General features: G+C 36.0%; 1 pseudogene; it reads left to right on the top strand.

Moving 5' to 3' along the window:
- The window catches only part of LOC131052174 (probable inositol oxygenase), a 35,209-nt pseudogene extending 24,593 nt beyond the window's left edge, over positions 1-10,616 (top strand).
- The last annotated feature ends 10,832 nt before the right edge of the window (positions 10,617-21,448 follow it).

Below are 21,448 nucleotides of genomic sequence, written 5' to 3' on the forward strand. Positions count from 1 at the left end.
TCTATCGACAAAAATGATTGGAAAGCCCTATATGCAAAAGAATTGGAGGATATGAGGAAAGAGGATGAAGAATTTGAGCAACTTGAAGCCTTATTTGCTAGAAGAGTACCTAAAGGACCAACATGAAATAAGTATGAAGGAAAAACACCTTTTAAATGTTTTGCATGTAATAAGATTAGTAATTTTGCATCTAGATGTCTTGAAAGGAATGTAAGATTTGAAGAAGAGTTAAGAAATCATTTAAGCCTAATCAGAACAAATATAGATTCAAGAAAAACAAACAATGCTACATAGCGGATGAGGAAGAAGTAAGTGATGATTCAGAGGATGAACCGGCAGGAGACTTTGCTAGTGGATCTGACAATGGAAAGGAATGGGTGTTCTATGTTTTAAAGGAAGATGAACCGGAACCAGTTATCAAGAATGAGGAAAAGGCCCTGGCAGCAAAAGTTGAGGACAAGGATGAATGGGTAATTGATAGTGGATGCTCACATCATATGACAAGAGATGAAAGAAATTTTTTGTCCCTACACGAATACAATGGCGGTCAAGTCAGATTTGGGGATGACAAAGCATGTATGATCAAAGGTAGAGGTATTATTTCTTTGGATGGCAAGCATAATACTGATTATGTCTATTATGTAGAAGGTTTAAATCATAATCTTTTAAGTGTTGGTCAATTGGTGGATAAGGGATTCCAACTTCAGTTCAAAGATAGAAAATGCAAAATCATTAACAAAACTGGTTTGGAGATTGCAACTGGTACTCAGATAGAAGGTAATATCTTTCACTTGAACACTGGTAATAAGACATGTTTGATTGCTCATATTGATGAGATTTGGTTATGGCATAAGAGGTTGTGTCATGTTAATTTTGATTGTATTGTTAAGATCAGTTCAACAAAGGTAGTTAGAGATATACCTACGATTATAAAGCCTCATAATCCGGTATGTAAGGAATGCCAATTGGGAAAGCAAGTTAGAACTTATTTTAAGAGCACACATGATAAATCTAATGATGTGCTTGATTTGATTCATACTGACTTATGTGGTCCAGCAAGGACTAGAAGCTTTCAAGGTGATAGGTACTTCATGCTAATAATTGATGATTATTTCAGAATGATGTGGGTGACCTTTCTAAGGGAGAAGTTTGAAGCTTTAGAGAAATTCCAGATCTTTAAAGAAAAGGTGGAAACATAAACTAGATTAAAAATCAAATATCTAAGATCAGATCAAGGCGGTGAGTTTACTTCTCATGAATTTAACAGTTATTGTGAGACAAATGGAATTAGGAGACAATTATCTACACCCCAGACTCCTCAGTAGAATGGAGTAGTGGAAAGGAAGAATAGAACCATTTTGGATGCAACAAGAACCATGATGATGGAAGCCAAATTGCCTCACATCTACTGGAGAGAAGCAGCAAGTACAACAGTCTACACATTCAACAGAGTTCATATCAAAGGTGAAACCGGTAAGACTCCTTATGAATTATGGTTTGGACATACACCTACTATTAAATATTTCAGAATTTTTGGAAGCAAATGTTATATCAAAAGGGATGATTCAATTGGGAAGTTTGATCCTAGATGTGATGAAGGGATATTTCTTGGATATTCAATTCAGAGCAAATAATATAGATGTTATAACAAAATATTGCAGAAAATTATGGAGAGCACAAATGTGAAAGTGGATGAGCAATACAAAAATCAATCTATATCATATGAAAGGGAACCGATAGTGGAAATAATTATAACTGAACCAACAATGCCTCAACCGGTACAAGACACTGAGACAGTTACATCGACACAATTAGAAAATTCAACTATGACTGATGATCAGAATAGTGAACCTGAAGTTCAGAGACACCAAGGTATGTAAGATTAAATCATTCTAAAGATCAAATCATTGGAGATAGGAACAAGGGAGTTATGACAAAAGGAGATTGGAAAATGAAGAGGTATGTCTTATTTCTCAAATTGAACCAACATTTGTTATTGAAGCTTGTAAAGATAAACATTGGTTAAAGGCTATGGAAGATGAATTAGATCAGATAGAGAAGAATAAGACTTCGACCTTAGTTACCCGACCTAAAAATAAGAATGTTATTGGAACTAAATGGGTTTTTAGAAATAAACTAAATGAGTATGGTCAAGTTGTAAGGAACAAGGCTAGACTAGTTTGTAAGGGATATTCTCAAATAGAAGGAATTGATTATGGGGAGACATTTGCACCAGTTGCTAGAATTGAAGTTGTTAGACTATTTCTTGCCTATGCAACATACAAGAACTATAAGGTCTATCAAATGGATGTTAAATGTGCATTTTTGAATGGTGAACTTGAGGAAGAAGTATACATTGAGCAGCCTGATGGATTTTCACTGAGAGATGACAAAGATATGCTTTGCAGGTTAAGGAAATCATTATATGGATTGAAACAAGCTCCTAGAGCTTGGTATGCAAGGTTGGATAAATATCTTTTGAAGCTTAGTTTTACTAAAGGCAGTGCTAATAGTAATTTATATTAAAAGATTAATGATGATGATATTCTGATTATTGAAGTATTTGTTGATGATATCATTTTTGGAGGTGAAGATAAATTGTGCATGAAATTCTCTAATAATATGAAGAATGAATTTGAAATGTCTATGACTGGTGAGATGAGATTTTTCTTAGGTTTGCAGATTACTCAAATTGACAAAGGCATTTTTATCTATCAAACTAAGTATCTAAGGGAATTTTTGAAGAAGTTTGTTATGGATAATTCCAAACCGATAAGTACTCCTATTGTGACAAGTGAGAAATTATCTATCGAAGACACATCTGCACCGGTAATTTTGACAAGGTATAAGTCTATGATTGGTGGCTTGTTATATCTAACTCAGACTAGACCAGATATTATGAATGCAGTAAGTATTGTTTCAAGATATCAAAGTAATCTTAAAGAAAATCATGAATGTACAATAGAGAGGATATTCTGGTATTTGCAAGGAACAACAAAATATGGCTTATGGTATTCTAGAGAAGATAACTTCACTTTATGTGCATATACAGATTCAGATTGGGCAGGAGATATTGATGATAGGAAGAACACTTCTAGTGGAGCTTTCTTTCTTAGAAATAAATTGGTTTCATGGATCAACAAAAAATAGTCATGCATTTCTTTATCTACTGCAGAAACTGAATATGTTGTAGCATCAACTAATTGCACTCAATTCTTGTGGATGAAGCAAATGTTGAAGGATATCAAGGTAAATTGTAGTGAACCGATAGTTATCTATTGTGATAACTCTGCAGCTATTGATATGTCTAAGAATCCAATATTTTACTCTAAGACTAAGCACATTTCAATAAAATATAACTTTCTGAAGGAAAAGGTGGAAGAAAAGGAAGTCAAATTGGTTTATGTGAACACTAAAGAACAAATTGCAGATATATTCACTAAACCGTTGTCTAAGGAATCATTTGAATATTTGAGAGACACGTTAGGGGTATCTACCCCTCTGGTAGAAATTTAACTGACGGAGCAGTGCATCTATCCAGTATGCATCATCAACTTTATCCTTTGCTCCAGATTGATGTAGTGGTGCTACTACTCAGGGGGAGTAGTCAGTTTTGAGATTCACATAATTTTGATATCTATGTCATATCTTTGGCATTGATGTCAAAGGGGGAGAGTTATATGTGAAAAATAATGTTTATGGGAGAGATTCAGATCAGTTTCAGATTGGACTGCACTCCTCAGGGGGAGTTGCTGGGATTTTTTAGTTTTTCATTGTTATATCTTCTATGAGAAATGTTTGGCACTTCTTGGCACTTAGATGTTTTCTTTTTCACATCTAGTGTTGCCACTAATGCCAAAGGGGGAGATTGTTGGCAATATGAAGTAATTGATTATGTGTTGTATTGGTGTTTTGTCATTGATGTCAACACTAGCTATTATGGTTGGTTACCGATAGATAGATTTTGGTTACCGGTATAAGAACTTGTGTTACCGACAGAAGGAACTATCAGTTGGATACTATCGACATGTTTGGATCAATAGAATATATTTGGTTTGATGTTTTTGGAGTATGTTTTGGTCAGTTGGTATTGACTTGGTGATCAGATGCTATCATACACTCTAGTAAGCCTATACCAATAAGGGTTTAAGGTTTTATCGACAAAGCTTTTACTGAGAATCTTTGACAGGATGCACAAGTGGTGTTGGTGCAGCTTCTAGATGGAATTCAGAATGCAGAAGGTGATCTTTGTTCATGCCTCGACTGATTGGAGACATCGCTTTGGCGTGGTGAATCTATTTACGTCTGGTACCTATCCAGGTTATGGACTGGTATCATGTAACGTGTTCTCTACATGTTACCGAGATTATTTATGGATTGGTTAATGTTGTTTTGGTTTAAAGATGTGTTGCCCCCATATTTGGCATACCTTTAAAATTGAACGTCAAATCAGTCTCAGTGTCGAGTAAAGATCCAATGGGTGTTTATGCGTAAATAATGAGCACATTGTCCAAGGTCATTACTAGTCAAAATATGAAAAATGGAAGAATTTTGAAAATTACCATAAATTGAGGGAAATCAGTTGACAGTCAGGATTTAAGCATCATTTTGTATCACGTGGCCAAATTTCACTTGAACCCAGTTCATACTTTGTCGTATTTTAAACCTTCAATTTTTGGTGTCTATTGCCTATAAATGATTAAAATCTCTCATTTTAGGATTCATCATGAGAATTAAATTGTTTTGTTGTCTCGTTTCCCTATCATAAATGCATGTTTCAAATTTCAGCACTGAACTCCTTACCGTTTAGAAGATATGGTCATTTTTCTCAAGCCTCTGCATTAAATTTAAAATATTTAAATTATTTTTCAAATAAATGATTTAATATTTTAGATTATTTTAATATTGTGGCCTTTTTGAGGGAAAAAGTTGTCTAGAATGTCATTTTCATCTCTCCTTTATTCTTCTCTATGGTTGATGAGTCAAGGTCATAATCTTTAAAAAAAATGGTTAAAGATGCTCCATTTTCAAGCATTTTGAACCCATAATCATAACCTTTGCAAAAGAAGGTTAGAAATGCTCCGTTTTGGAGCATTCTTAACCCATATTTATAACCTCTCACAAAACAAAACAAAAAGGTTAGGAATGCTCCAAAAATGAGCATTTATAACCTCATTTCTTAACCTTATGGGCCTGCTTTGTCAAAAAGGTTAGAAATTCTCCATTTTGAAGCATTCTTAACCTCTTCCATTAAATTTTAAAAAAGAGAGGAAGAAGAAGCTTCACACTCCAGATTATGAATATTCATTCGATGTAATGAAAAGAAAGTGATTTTCATCTGGTGGTTGCAATGATGGCAGAATACACACATAATGTATTTCAGTAGATTTTGGAAATTTTCAGGTGCACTTGCTAAGGCTGTTATTAGAGGCAAAGGTTGAAGTTGCAGGAATTACAAATGACGATCACTGTTCTAGAGCCCCTTCTTGGAGATGGTAAAAGCCTTATTGATTGGAATCCTGCTGAGGAATTCCAAAAGAACTGATTTTTGATGGCGGCTTTGTTACACCAGAAAGCAATGCATTTGGCCATGCTTTTAGAGATTATCAAAAGGAAAGTGAAAGACGGGCAATTGTGGAAGAGTTTTACAGGACTCAACACATTAACCAGACTTATGATTTTTTTTTACGCAAGTGTGAAGAATATGGTAAGCTTGACAGAGTTGTGATGAGCATTTGGGAATGCTATGAGCTACTGAATGAGTTTGTAGATGAGTCTGATCCTGACCTAGAAGAGCCCCAAATTGAGCATCTCCTCCAAACAATAGAAGTCATTCACAAAGATTATCCCAATGAAGATTGGCTTCATTTGATTGGACTCATTCATGGTTTGGGCAAGGTGCTACTTCATCCTAGTTTTGGGGTTGAACCTCAATGGGTTGTTGTAGGTGACACTTTCCCTGTTGGATGTGCATTCGATGAATCCATAGTTCATCGCTAGTATTTTAAGGGTAACCCAGTTTACTACAACCCCGAATACAACACAAAGTATGGAGTTTATTCTGAGAAGTGTGGACTTTAAAAGGTTATTATGTCATGGTGCCACGATGAATACATGCACATGGTTACACAAATGAGCAATACAACGTTACCTCCTATTGCACTCTTTATCATCAGATTTTAGTCTTTCTACACTCTGCATCGTGCTGGCGCTTACAACCATTTCCTGAAGGAGGAGAATTACAAAATGCTAGAGTGGCTTAAAATATTCAACAAATACGATTTATACAGTAAGAGTAAAGTAAGAATTGGTGTTAGAATCCTTTGGCTGATTATTTATTGTATGGTCTAGTAAGGAATGGTTTGGTGTATTTTTGAAAGTAGAAGCCAAGATATATGACAAATAAGATATTTAGTCAAATTGAGATGCACTTGACGACATGATTGCAAACCGTGGAGATCATGGAGCATTAACAAAGCAAGTGAAATGCTTGACAAAATGCCTCAGAGAAATGTGGTCTCATGGAATGCGATGATCTCAGGATATGCGCAAAATGGGGTTTGCTGAAAAGGCCTCAGACACGTTCAAGCGAATGCACTGTGCAGGTTTAAATCTAAACTCCGCAACCTTTATCAGCAATATGCCAACTTGTGCTAAAATGGGGCTATAGAATAGGAAATGCGCATTCATCAAATCATAATTGAAAGTGGACTTGTATCGAATATTGTAGTTGCAAATGCATTGATAGACATGTATGCAAAATGTGGAAACATTCATAGGCAAGCAAACTGTTTGACAAAATGTTTCAAAGAGATGTCATCTCAGTGAATGCAATGATTGCAGGATATGCGTAAAACGGGTTTCTTGAAAAAGATTTCAAATTCAAAACGACAGGTGTAAATTTGAACGCAACAACCTTTGCCAGTTCCTTACGTGGTATGGGCATTTATCAAAGCATAAATGATAGAGGAATTGCGTCAGATGTTGTAGTCGCAACTGCTCTGGTAGATAATGTTGCAAATCGTGGAAGCTCACACAAGGCAAGTGAACTATATGATAGAATGCTCTGAAGTGATGTCATCTTATGACTGCGATTATTGCAAAATATATGGGAAATAGGGTATTAATGTATGTAAACTATAGAAATATAGACCAAAATCCGTGAACTGTTGGACAAAGAGCCTCGAAGAAATATGACCTCTGACATTGTAAGCTTTGTGTGAAGTGTGAATGAAAGTTCAAAAGTAGATAACAGTTTACTAAAAATGCAAGTAAAGCTTACGAAGTTTCGAAGAACTTCCAAAATACTGATGAAAGGAAAATCATAAAGCACCATCTTGGAGGAGTTATTTAAAGTATCAATCAAAATATAATGGTTATGATTCTTGACAAGTGAAAATCTCTTCAAATGTTGGTGAAGAAGTTGGTAATAGTTATCGAGTGAAAGTACTTGATATTCAGAAGTGGCCTACGTGTGAAATGTGAAGATGTTGACAATGCATGTCGAGAGCTAGACAAAATATAACGAGGAGATAATTTTGTGACTAGAATGAAAGTGTCCAGATAGAGTTATCTCTAACAGGAATGAATGTGCATATTTGCATGTCTAAGTGTAATGAAGTAGCAACATGTTGGTGAAAGGATAATTTATGCCAATGATGGATATAGCTCAAGTTATGGATATTTGCAACACATGATCCTTTTCCATCCTTATGAAGAGGCTCAAAGTTTTATTTTCTTTTCAAATGAATATATATATTTTTTATCCTTAAGTGACTAGATGACAACGAATGAAGCAAATGATGATGGAGAACTACTTCAGCAAGATCCATAACTTGAAAATTATAATGTTTCAAGTGGTTCTTTTTGATGTGACTTTTGTCACTCATTGTAATTAAAGGTTAGAAACTGGACCTTATTCACGCAAAAGTGATGTAGTTTCTAACTAAGATCTTTTTGCATAAAAATGAGTTAGTTATTAACTTATCCAAGTTAGTTACTGAAGTAGTTATTCTGGGAAGCCTATAAATATAAGGCTATTTTCATTTGTAGGGGAGGACTTTTTATAGAGGGGAAAACTCTGCTGGAATTCCAGGAGAAACTTGTAATGACATTTTGATTTGCACTATGTATAGAAAGGATTTTGGAATTGTATATTTTCAAAAGGATAATGAAGAATACGTCTTAGTTCGTGTGTTCTAAATGTATTCATGTGTTATCATTTCTGATTTCTCATATGTCAAATTGGTAGTCTTTTTATGCATATGTGATTTGTACAATTGATGTGAGGATGCACAAACAACCTTTGGTATCTCAGTTTGAATGTGTTGAAGTATGTCATCTCTCTGTATGTTGAGATTTGTCATTCTTCTTTATCGTCATCTCATGGCAAAGCATATTACCTTATAAACTCCCCTTGTAATTTGTTTCTAATGTTGAGAAATCTCAGTTGATGGTCATATGTCTATTGTTGGGGTTTCTATCTTTATTTCTTTTTTGTTTAATGTTTTCTCCTTTATGTACTTTCAGGTTAAAAGTACACAAAAATCCTAAATATCCCTATCATACGAGGGAGCTGCCCCTCTCAAACGTAGAGGAAGATTGCGGTTTCACTTCAATCTCTCCAACTGTTGGAATGTTTGTCACTGCTCATCAGGCAAACAAGGTCAGTTTCAGATAAACGACCGTAGTGACAAATCTGTTTACCAACAAGATGACATGGCATATCATTGTAAAGTGGATATATGTAATAATCTTATTGTAATATCTTTTAAGACCTAATTGGTTTAGGGCTTAGGGTTTGTATAAATTGATGTAAGATCTCATTGTTGATCGTGGTGGTTGTAATGGTCGTGGTCGTGGAATGAAATATCATATGTGAATGAGATTTGGCCGACCATAGCTGATCAAATTGGGTTTATGTAAGAGGTCAAAAGCCTCTGATATTGAGCTTAACCGGGACTGTAATGAGGCATGGTAGATGCTATCACTGCTAGTTCATTCTTTTGGATTGTTGTCCAATTATCTTGAGGTGGTTATAACCTCTCTATAGTCAGTGAGACTCCTTTGTAATGAGCAGTATGCTCTAGGCAGTGTGCCTTCCTGCATGTGCAGGCCCCTTATTGTATCACATACTTTCTGCAGAAGTATCATCTGACTGTTGGTAGGCTTCCCACTGTAGTTTTTCCCTTTACTAGGTTTTCCAAGTACAAATCATGGTGTTATGTGGTATGGTTGCATTGTGTTAATTCTCTATTTCATTCTTAAGTTTTATTGCTTACTGGTATCTGTTTCTTTTATTCCGGTATTCAATGTTTATGTGCTCCGGTTAAAGGCTATAAAGTGGTTTGATTAATATAATCTGTTGACAACTGATTCATCCCCCCTCTCAGTTGTCCACCGATTATCCTAACATATATATGTATATGTATATATATACGTGTGTATATGTACACACACACACACACACATATATATATACACATATATATATATATATATATATATACATATATGTATATGTATGTATATATATATGTACATACATATGCATATATATACATATGTACATATGTACATACATATGTACATGTATATATATGTATATATATGTACATACATATATACATATACATATACATATATGTATTGTACATACATATATGTATATATATACATATATATATGTATGTATATATGTATGTATATATATATGTATGTATATATGTATGTATGTATATATGTATATATATATATATATATATATACATATATACATACATACATATATACATACATATATATATACATACATATATACATACATATATATATGTATATATATACATATATGTATGTACATATATACATACATATATACATACATATATGTATGTACATATATACATACATATATACATACATATATGTATGTACATACATATGTACATGTATATATATGTATATATATGTACATACATATATATGTATATATATGTACATACATATATATGTATATATATGTACATATACATATATATATATGTACATATACATACATATACATACATATATGTATATGTACATATATATACATATATATGTATGTACATATATATACATATAGATATACATATACATATACATATGTATTGTAGCATTGTAAATTGTACACCTTTATTAGTGTGTCTAATTTTACATTCTCCTAACAACTATTTTAGTATTTCCCTTTCCTCTATGCATTATAGGACTTAGGCATTTAATTAATAATTTAATTAAACCTAAGTCCTTTTTAATCAGTTCACATTCCATAAATTGAGCCCTTGATCTTAGGTGTGCCCATTTTTATTATTTTATCCTGATTTATCCTTAATTCTATCCCAATTTCAACGTCCAAGATGTATTCTGCATATCTATGCATTATGGTTTGATCTACTGAGCTGGAATCAGTATTAGAACCCCATTATCTTGCATTCCTAGAAAGTCAAAAAAATGTTGTCAAGACCAAGGCGACCTACCACCCCGGTCCTCCACTTTTTTCCCTAAATTTTGAGAGGATAATTTGGAGGTCTTATCTAATTCAAATCCTATTTCGTTTGAATAAATCACAAATCTAAGTCAGCCTAAAGGTGTTTTCTATTATGAAATCCCTGTTTAAGGCATCCTCTCAATTCATTTTCATCATCTTATCTTATGCTTAACATTATCATCCAATTCGAGAGAAATTCTTCTTCCTCAAGAGTAGATTTGATTCAAGGTTCAAAAAACTACATCAAGACATTCTTCCATTTATGTTTCATCTATGGTTTCTATATCAACTTAAGTTTCACCTCAGAGATTAAACCTGCAAACTCATTAGTCTATCATGCAAATATAACTTAAGTTTCAACCAATGAAACAACATGAAATGAAAAAGTAAATAAAAGATTATAACTTCATTATTATGTCTCATTGTGTCCTAACCCCATTGTTCTTGGTTGCAGATGATTTTTCTCTCAGACAAGCACTGGTAGCTTACAAGATGGCAAGTGTGGAATGGACCGGTAATTGATATGATATGCAAAGCTAAAATATGATAATGATTTATGCTAAATTGCTCAAAAACAACTCTAAAAATGTTAAGCAAATGAACTCGCAGATGCAAAGATAAAGACTCCTGATTAACTGTAAGATTAGCTATTAGTTGTAAAAATGTCTTAGGAGACCTCTATTTATAGATTTTTGAGTGCATAAGCTTAGGTGGCAGAGATTTGATGAATACTAAGAGGGGGGGGGGTGAATTAGTATACCAAAAAATACTGTACTTAAACACTTTAATAGTCTAGCAGTAAACCGGTAAAACAGTTTAGCAAACAAACTGATTAACACACATGCAAACCAAATAGCAAATAATGCATTTACCCACAGAAGCACAATCACCATAACACAAGAGATTTCGACGTGGAAACCCAAATGGGAAAAACCATGGTGAGATGAAACTCACAAGTAACTATCTGTAGAATAGTAACCATACCGGTTAAGGTCATACAATGTTCTTTACCAGAATAGATCTTGTTAGGAATCTCAATCTCTGTTAGGAGATAAGTTCGATTAAAGACTACCTTGTGAGAGGATTTCAGATCCACAGATGTGAACCACCTTGTTAGAGGATTTACAAAGGCTTTTCTAGGCCTACCCGGTTAAGGGTTTCTAACTTGTCAAAGATGTGAGTAATCAACAAGTGAATGATCTAGAAAATGGCATAGTCTGCTTGATTAGATCCATTGTAGCTCATAGCTAATGCATTTAAGTATTACTTCAGTCTTCAGTAACTCCTTACTTTGTTATAACTCACAAACTTGATCTTCTCAGTTAATATCGCACATTCAAGAGGTTTTCTTTCAACCACTACAAAACCTAACAACGATACTCGCATACTCTCTCTTTTTCAAAACCCTAGACATGATGTCCTTAAAAGGAATCTAATTTCATGTTGGTCCAATAGGATTTCATTACAAGTTCCTAGGTTCATTGTATCTAGACACATTTGATAACACGACACAAAAACACTGTCAAAGTGTCGGTGGATGGTAACTCATCACAAAAATATACCTGTTGGTAACTCATCATAGAGTATTACTAGTTTGTCCAACTTTCCAGTTACTGGTTGGTGACTCAGAGTAATACCGGTTTAACGAATTACTGGTTGACAAAACTTGAAGATTGGGAAAAAGATAACTGCCGCTTCTGGCTCCTTTTCTCCACTCCGCTTGAGATCCTTAAACCACTTGATCTCTCTATGCCGCTTGAGACCGGTAAACACTTTCTACATCACAACAGTAGTCTAAAGACTACAACATGATACCGGTTGAGCATAATTCATACATTCTCAAAGTGATCTCATAGCAAGTGTGTGTCCATCAATGACAATCACAACATAATCATCAAAATGCCAACAATCTCCCCCTTTGGCATTGATGGCAACACTTAGGAAATTTTTTTGACATCTAAGTGTTTTACAACAGAATTATGCCATAAGCAAAATTACTCCCCCTAAGCATATACACTATCCCTTTAGCAGAAAATACAATGTATACTACTTCCTTACTGAGATAAACATGAAAGTATGCAAAGCATGCATCAAAATTTTAAATACAAAATAATACTCCCCCTTTGCCAACAATGACAAAGTATAGTTGAAAAACCCCTGTTCCATTAGCATTAAAAACTGATTTAAAAAGTTTATGACAATAAAGAGTGAAATTTGTCAAAAACTGATTTAAAATCCCGCATAAATGTCTTCATGGATAAAGACCATGATTCAAGCAATGAGGTAGCAACCTCATTCTCCGTTTGCATCTGATAAACCTGCTCCTCCATGGCATCCATGGTACTCATCTCTTGAGTAACCATTAGGGCATTTATATTGAGGTAGCATTTCTAGAGAATTTGCAGTCTTGGCAGTAGGACCAATTGATGTTCCTACAAATTACGTGTCCGGTTGCTTATCTCTGCCTCTAGTCTTCCAGACTGAAGTTGAAACTGGTGAGCAGTATGTCCATATGTGGAGAAGAAATCATATGGCATCTTGAAGGTGCTAATAAATGACTGCATATCAGATTGCAGTTTGTCCTTCTAAGTGAGCACATCATCATAGAATAAATAAGGTTGACAAATCTTGCTGAGTAGTAGATTGCCCTCATCCATTGCATCTCTGATGTCCTTTTGTGCCTTTTGAAGTTCTGACTGAAGCTAATTCAACTTCTTCACCAAGGCAATGTTTAGAGCCTTTTTATGCTCCTTTTTGGCATTTGTTTCTGCAACTTCTTCCAGGCTATGGACCTAGTCTTCCACAACTGTACATAGAAGCTTTAATTGGGCAAGTGAGGAATCGGTACTGAGGAGGTTTGTACCAGGTATCAAATTGGTGAGTGTTTCCACCGCAGTTTGGATAACATCTTCCTCCTTTTTCCTCCCTAGAGCATCCAATCGCTCTTGAGCAAGCTTAATGCTCAGCAGTAGCTCCGATTCATTTACAGACTAGAGGTCAATAGGACTGGTAATGTCAGCCGGTTTGGCTTGACTACCGGCTGCCTTTGGAGTCTCCATCTGAGTGCTCTGTGCCACTTCTTCTTTCTCTTTGGCTCTTTTCTTGTCTTGTTCTACCTTCTTTTTCTCCTCTTCTTTCCGCTTCTCTTCATCTTCATCCTTTTTATTCTCCTCTTCCTTTTCCGCTTCCTTCTTCTTCTCCTCTTTCTTTCTCTTCTTCTCTTCCTTTTCCACTTCCTTCTTCTTCTTCTCATCCTCTTGTTTCTTATTCTCCTCTTCTTTTCTCTTTTCTTCCTCTTTCTTTTTCTTCTCATCTTCTTTCTTCCTTTCATGTTCCTCCTGACCTTCTATTTCTACTAGTGTATCCAGAGTAACATTGTCACCGTTTAAGGCATCAACATCAATCGGTTCCATTTGAGTGGTGACCGATTCTCCTTCACTGTTGTATACTTCATCCGATTGAGTGATTTCCAGTTCTTGCTCTGCTTTCATGTTGGCTTCAGCCACTTCATGCAGTCTTAAAGCTGATTGAGCAAGGGAGTGGGTATCTTTGACCACTTCCGGAACTTTTCCTTCCAATAACAGGAGTCTTCTTCTTCTCATGAAGAAGAGGCCCTTATATTTTTCCACCACTTCATACAGTTCTGTTTTAAGCACATCTGGAAAGTATTGTGCAAATACTTCCTCTCTTATTTCTTGTTCCTTTTCTATGGCAATACGCCACTTGTTGTCTAAAGAATTATACAAAGAATCAGGCGTCTCAGATTTAATTTATGATGGTCACCGGTCATTAATACATAAATAATTGATAACTTCCTGTTCAAATTCTTTCTTTTCATCATCATTAAAATCATCAAAGCACTCTTTCAAATCACCAAGTACTTTTCTTCTAATATTCTTAATTGTTCTTTGACAACGTGTCAAAGGTTTGTAAGAGGAAATATCAATATTTACCAGTGTAGATGTTGTCGGTTCACTCTTTGTCTTTTTCCTCGTTTGTCTAGTCTTCTTAGGCTAATCTTCAGAGACAATGTCCTCTGAGTCTGGTGTATTTCTTTTTGTCTTCCGCTTCCTCTCAATGACTTTGGTGGGTGCCGCTTCCGGTTTCTTCTTTGCTGGTGACCGCTTGGTCACTTTGGGACTTGCTGTGGTAACTAGTACCAATGCTGAAGGCACTGCCTTTCCCTTCTTTACCGAGGGTTCTTGAACTGGTGCAACCCTTTCCAAATAGGTGCTGGTTCTCTTTTCCTTTGGATCAAGGGGTGAGGCGATTAGGGTAGAGGCATGCCCATCTAACATGTCATACATTACCTCATATCCCATTGGTTCCACTTCTTCCTGTCTAGGCTCAACCACCTCCATTATGCACTCATCAACTTTGATGGTGAAGCAGATGTATTCCTCATACTTTTTAACTATATCACCGGATATTCTTACCCTTTGATTCATTTTGCATCTGAACTCATCAAAGTATTTGTTCAGCACTTCTGGATAGCCGGTTCCAACCACTTGTAGGCTTTCCTTGATTTGCTTTGTCACCGGTTGGTCAGCAGACCACTGAATATCACCTACTCCTGGAAGGTATCCTTGGAAGTAGAAGAACAACCCAACCAATAGTTGTCCAAACTTAAATTTCAGGGCATTGTCCTGTTTGATCAACTTGAGGTTCAACAGAAGTTGTCTTTGCATACTAGTGCACAGAGCAAATGATACATCTTCCTTGATCATCTTGTAGGCGGCATTTACCGTTGCAGCAGAGACAGAGTTGATTCTGCTGGCATGGAATGTCCGATATCCTATCACCATACATGCATATTTGACCAGATCGTCCTTGATGGAATTGACAGTCATTCCCCATGAATCGCTCATAGAACCAGTGAGCTTAGTCATTTCTGTCTTGCTAATCTTTCTTAGGGCTGGCACTTCACCGATGTTGTAGAAATTGGTGACGACATGAATTGCTTTTGGTGTGACATCTTATCACTGTGTACTTTGCTCAGAATAATTCAAATGTGATCATCCAAAAATTCTTCAAGAAAATAGGCTGCATTGTGAAGTTTCTTCTTTTCCAGAATGCTGAATTCCAGTTTAATCTTCTTATCCTTTCTGCAGAACAGACTCAACTAAGAATGGATCATCAGAGATCCTAGGTCTTCAATCTTGCAGTCAATGAAATCTGAAATGCCTTCTTCCACTATGACACCAGTGGGTATTTGAGATAGGGCATTGTATTTTGCCTTCCGTTTAATGAAGTCTACAGAATCAACGGGTGCACTAGAGCTAGCATGTGATGCTAAAGCCATGATAAACAAATAATTTTAAAAAATACCTTCGTAGATCAAAATTTAGGGCTTCACAATTTGAACTTTGCTACACACTCCTTCGGTTACTGAAATACCGCTTTGCATTCTACACTTCTCCAACAGATGTTTGCTTCAGATTCTTCTTCAGGATTTTGTTTAATTCCTTGAATCGCAATGTAAATCACTTTTCTTTGCTCTACACTTGAAAACTTCTTTGCTTGAAAAATGATAGTGAGAAAAGATTTGAAAATTCCTTTTAAACAGATTCTCCACCTACCATAATAAATGCTCCACTATTAGGGCGTAAACCCTAATTTTGCCTTATACTGTTTCTGGTCTTCTGCCAATCTGATAGGTATCTCATACCGGTTAAGGTCTTTTATCGGTTTCAATCAGGGGTTCGAGATATTTCACCGTTTGCTCCCCCTAAGCTTTTCTAATGCTTAGTTTGCCGGTTCAGCAACTTCCACACTGGGTGCAGAAACCGGTTCTTCTTGAATCACTTCTTCTGGCTTCTTCTTCCAAGTTTTCTTCATATCTGCTTGAACAATTTCAACATCAATTTTTCCTTCCGGAGTGACTGGTATATCATCCAATATACTCTTTCTTGCTTTGCAGAATCTTGCTGTATGACCCGGTTTGTTGTAGTGATAGAAAACCATTCCAGGTGCTCTCCAAGGTCCATTATTCATGTTTCCATTCTTCCTTCTGCATGTTGTAGCAATGTGACCATGACCATGACAAATCATATAGATTTCTCTCCATCCGGTTGCCGCTTGATAGCCACCACTCCCTGATCGATGACTATAGGTATTAAACTGGTTTGGGTTCCGGTTCCTAGAGGGTTAAGGACAAACTCCTTGATTCCTTTGAGGATACCTTCCAATATTGTGCATGACAGACCTGCATTCAAATGCTCTATGCCCAAACTTGTTGCATGCATAACAATTACCATTGAATCTATTGGATCTAGGCTTATCATTTAGAAAATAAGGAAAATTATTGTAAGCCTTACTTCTGCATACATTAGCAGTGTGTCCTTCCTTGAGACAGTTAAAGCAAACATGTTTGAACTTTTGCTTACCTTTATCCTTTGATGCCGGTTGTTTCTTTGATGCTCCACTTTTTGTTCCAGAGGTCTCACCTTCCTCATATTCAGAGAAACCAAGTCTATTGGTATTCTTTACCGGTTTAACTGATTCAAGCTTCTACTCTAGCTTGACAGAGCTCTTATTGAATTTGGCAAGTATTTCCTTTGACTCAATGAGTTCTTTGGAAATGGCAACATTAGATTCCTTCAAGGTTGCATTCTCAGAGATAGCCATGTTTAGTTCACCTTGCACTTTTTCTTTTTCCATTTTGCTTCCATGAAGACGAGCGGTAAGTGCACTGATCTCTTGCTTCAGCTTGGAGATCTCATGATCTTTGTCTTTTACCAAGTCTTCAGCTTTCCTCCGGTTCTCAAGCTCTTGACACATTCTGATAGTTAGGCCTTCAAGTTCCCTTCTTAGGTTGGCATTGGACTCATTCAGTTTTTCAACTTCTTGAATTAGGGCTTCCATGTCCGCTTCATCAGAAGAACTGTTTTCAGTTAGCTTCATCAATTTTTCAGCATGCTCTCTTCTTTTTGCCTGAGAGGCCTTATATTTGACTATAAGTTCGTCACAGGCTTGCTCAGACTGAGTGAGTCGATGAGTAAGTTCCCTCATAGTGTATTCCCCCATATCTCTTTCCAAGTGGTTAGACTTATAGAAAGGTTGGCTCTGATACCAATTGATGAATACTAAGAGGGGGGGGGGGGGGTGAATTAGTATACCAAAAAATACTATACTTAAACACTTTAATAGTCTAGCAGTAAACCGATAAAACAGTTTAGCAAACAAACCGGTTAACACACATGCAAACCAAATAGCAAATAATGCATTCACCCACATAAGCACAATCACCATAACACAAGAGATTTTGATGTGGAAACCCAAATGGGAAAATCCACGGTGAGATGAAACTCACAAGTAACTATCTGCATAATAGTAACCAGACCGGTTAAGGTAATACAATGTTCTTTACCAGAACAGATCCTATTAGGAATCTCAATCTCTGTTAGGAGATAAGTCCAATTAAAGACTACCTTGTGAGAGGATTTCAGATCCACAGATGTGAACCACCTTGTTAGATGATTTACAAAGGCTTTTCTGGGCGTACCTAGTTAAGGGTTTCTAACTTGTCAAAGATGTGAGTAATAAACTAGTGAATGATCTAGCAAATGACACAGTCTGCTTGATTAGATCCATTGTAGCTCATAGCTAATGCATTTCAGCATTACTTCAGTCTTCAGTAACTCCTTACTCTGTTACAACTCACAAACTTGATCTTCTTAGTTAAGATCGCATATTCAAGAGGTTTTCTTTCAACCACTACAAAACCTAACAACGATACTCGCATACTCTCTCTTTTTCAAAACCCTAGACATGATATCCTTAAAAGGAATCTGATTTCATGTCGGTCCAATAGGATTTCATTACAAGTTCCTAGGTTCATTGTATGTAGACACATTTGATAACACGACACAAAAACACTGTCAAAGTGTCGGTGGATGGTAACTCATCACAAAAATATACCTGTTGGTAACTCATCACAGAGTATTACCGATTTGTCCAAATTTCTGGTTACCAGTTGGTGACTCAAAGTAATACCGGTTTAACGGATTACCGGTTGACAAAACTTGAAGACTGGGAAAAAGATAACTGCTGCTTCTGGCTCCTTTGCTCCACTCCGCTTGATCTCTCTATGCTGCTTGGGTCTTTATATCACTTGAGATTGGTAAACACTATTTGCATAACAACAGTAGTCTAAAGACTACAACATGATACCGGTTGAGCATAATTCATACATTCTCAAAGTGATCTCATAGCAAGTGTGTGTCCATCAATGACAATCATAACATAATCATCAAAATGCCAACAAGATCAATGATCATGATTAAATCTTGCAAATTGGATTTCTATGAGCAAGTGGTTGAGATGTGAGAGAGAAAGGTGGAAGATGTTCCTCCTACACCTATAGGATGGAGGAAAAGGTGGAAGGAGAAATCAAGTGTCATTCATCTCACCTTGACTGAGAAGAAGACTTGAGAGAATATAGGATAGTTGGAGAAGATTTAAGGATAAGAGGACAAGTGGACTCAAATTCCTCCAAAGATGTAGGAAGGTTGGAGAAAATATAGGGAAGTTGAGGAATGTGTGCACGTACACATTATTTGAAGAATAAATTGGAAGTTGAAGATAATGATGCATATTAATATTAAAAATATTAATATATTTATCCACATGACTGATAAGTTGGCAAAGAAGAAGTGATGTGTGATGATATGATGAAAGAATAAGGATCTGGTCAACTACTGAGAGGGGGGGTGAATCAATAGATAGAAAACTGATATAAACTTTCACCAATCTCAAAATCAACCTCTCAAAGTAAACTCAGAACTGACTGGTTTAAACACTGAACTTCAAATGCAATATTACTGACAAGTTAAACTAGTTGACTGTTATAATAGACTAACAGTAAAACAACTTGAAACTCACAAACATCCAAATACTTTACTGACATAAGTAAAACATATTCCAAATTGCTACTGGTTAACATAACATATCAAAGTGGATTTAGCAGTTAAGCAATTCAACCATAATAAACATAACCAAAAGAGCATTCACCACTTGACACAATGTTTTTGACGTGGAAACCCAAATGGGAAAAACCACGGTGGGGATGAATACCCACAAGTATTCTGAACTCTTTTGAAGTTCACCCTGTTAGGAGCCTAGCCTGTTAAAGCTTTACAAAAGTCCTGTTAAGAACAGATCCTGTTAGGGACCACCCGGTTAAGGGATTGACTATAATTCTCTATTAGAAGCAATACTCTATAAGGAGTAACCTCAATAGAGAATTTGAAATCCAAGCTAATGGACCACCTGGTTAGAGGATTTAGATAACACTAAGCTTGTTAGAGCTTACCCGGTTAGGGCATTTAATTGTTGCAATTGTTAGAAAACAACATGGGTTTACTGATCTGTTTGAATAGCCCTACACTTGCTTGTTCAAATCCTTTTCATGCGCCTATCCGCCTTTACACATACTGCAGATTCATCATCTAGTTTGGCAACCACAATCTCTTACTCTGAATCAAAAATTGCCAACGCTACAACAAAACAACTCATCGACCTTATAAACAAATCAACAGGTCGGTAACACATCACAAACCTAATTATCTCATAGAGATTACAAACAAATCGATTCAAGTATGACCGTTGGATTACATAATAATCATTGCACAATATTTAAGATATCCTTGACCGCTCCTTTTTCACCACTTCATCGAACATTGTAACTCATCACATGGTTTACATTACATGCAATAAACTTGCTCATTCCCAAGACAAAAACTGTTATCTCTATGCGCCAAAAACTATTTGAAACTCTTCTCATACAACATGCATACATGTCATAATCATTACAGCTCATCATAAGATCATAAACCAATACAACTGATTCACCAAACTCCATCGGTTAGGGTTTATCATATAATTAGGTAGGGTTTACCAGTTGATCTCACTTCTTCTCTAGTAATACCAGTTTCCTTCAGAAGCTCACTTACCGGTTGCAAAACAACATTATAACAAATATTATTACCGGTTATAATTAACATCAATGACAACATAACATTTCATCAATGCAATCTTCATGCAAATGCCAACAATCTCCCCAATTGGCATTGATGGCAATACAAGTATCGATACCCTTGATTGCTATGATTGTGAATAGGAATCCTGGTTTACATTTTACCATGTACTCTCCTTGTCTTCAGATGGTAACTGGCTATAGATCTTCTCTCTATCAATCATACAATTCTTCTCCCCATTCATATAGTTCTTCTCCCCCATAATCACATAGTACTTCTCCCCCATAATCACATAGTTCTTCTCCCCCATAATCACATAGTTCTTCTCCCCCTTTGACAACAATTCCAAAGTGAAAGTAAAACATGCAATGCCAAACTTCATTGTTAAGCATCATCAACCCTCAACTCGATGCTCCCCCTATAGAATAACTCCACTCTACACCAATCCTGTTGTAAAATTCTACAAGTAGCTCCAGGACTGATGTAATCTACATCATGCTCAATTGCCCTCATTTAGGGGTACAACCCCTAGCTGACTTCTAGGATACTCAAAAGTAGTCTTAGGCAGAGGTTTAGTAAAGATATCTGCAGGTTTCTCCTTGGTAGAAACATGCTCCAATATCACCTTTACTTTGCACTTTTTCTCTCAATAAATGATACTTCATTTCAATATGCTTGGTTCGTGTATGCAAAACAGGGTTCTTTGAAATATTTATGGCATTGGTATTGTCACATAAGATCTTTACCGGTTCTGTAAACTTCATATTGAAACCTTCCAGAATGTGTCTCATCTAGATATCCTGGGTACAATTCATATAAGCTGCAACATACTCAACTTCAGCAGTAGACTGAGATACACAACTCTGCTTCTTGCTACTCCATGAAACAAGTCTTCCTCCAAGAAAGAATGCTCCACCGGTTGTGCTTTTCCTATCATCAACAT

Source organism: Cryptomeria japonica, chromosome 2 (assembly GCF_030272615.1).
Source record: "Cryptomeria japonica chromosome 2, Sugi_1.0, whole genome shotgun sequence".
NCBI classification, from domain to species: domain Eukaryota; kingdom Viridiplantae; phylum Streptophyta; class Pinopsida; order Cupressales; family Cupressaceae; genus Cryptomeria; species Cryptomeria japonica.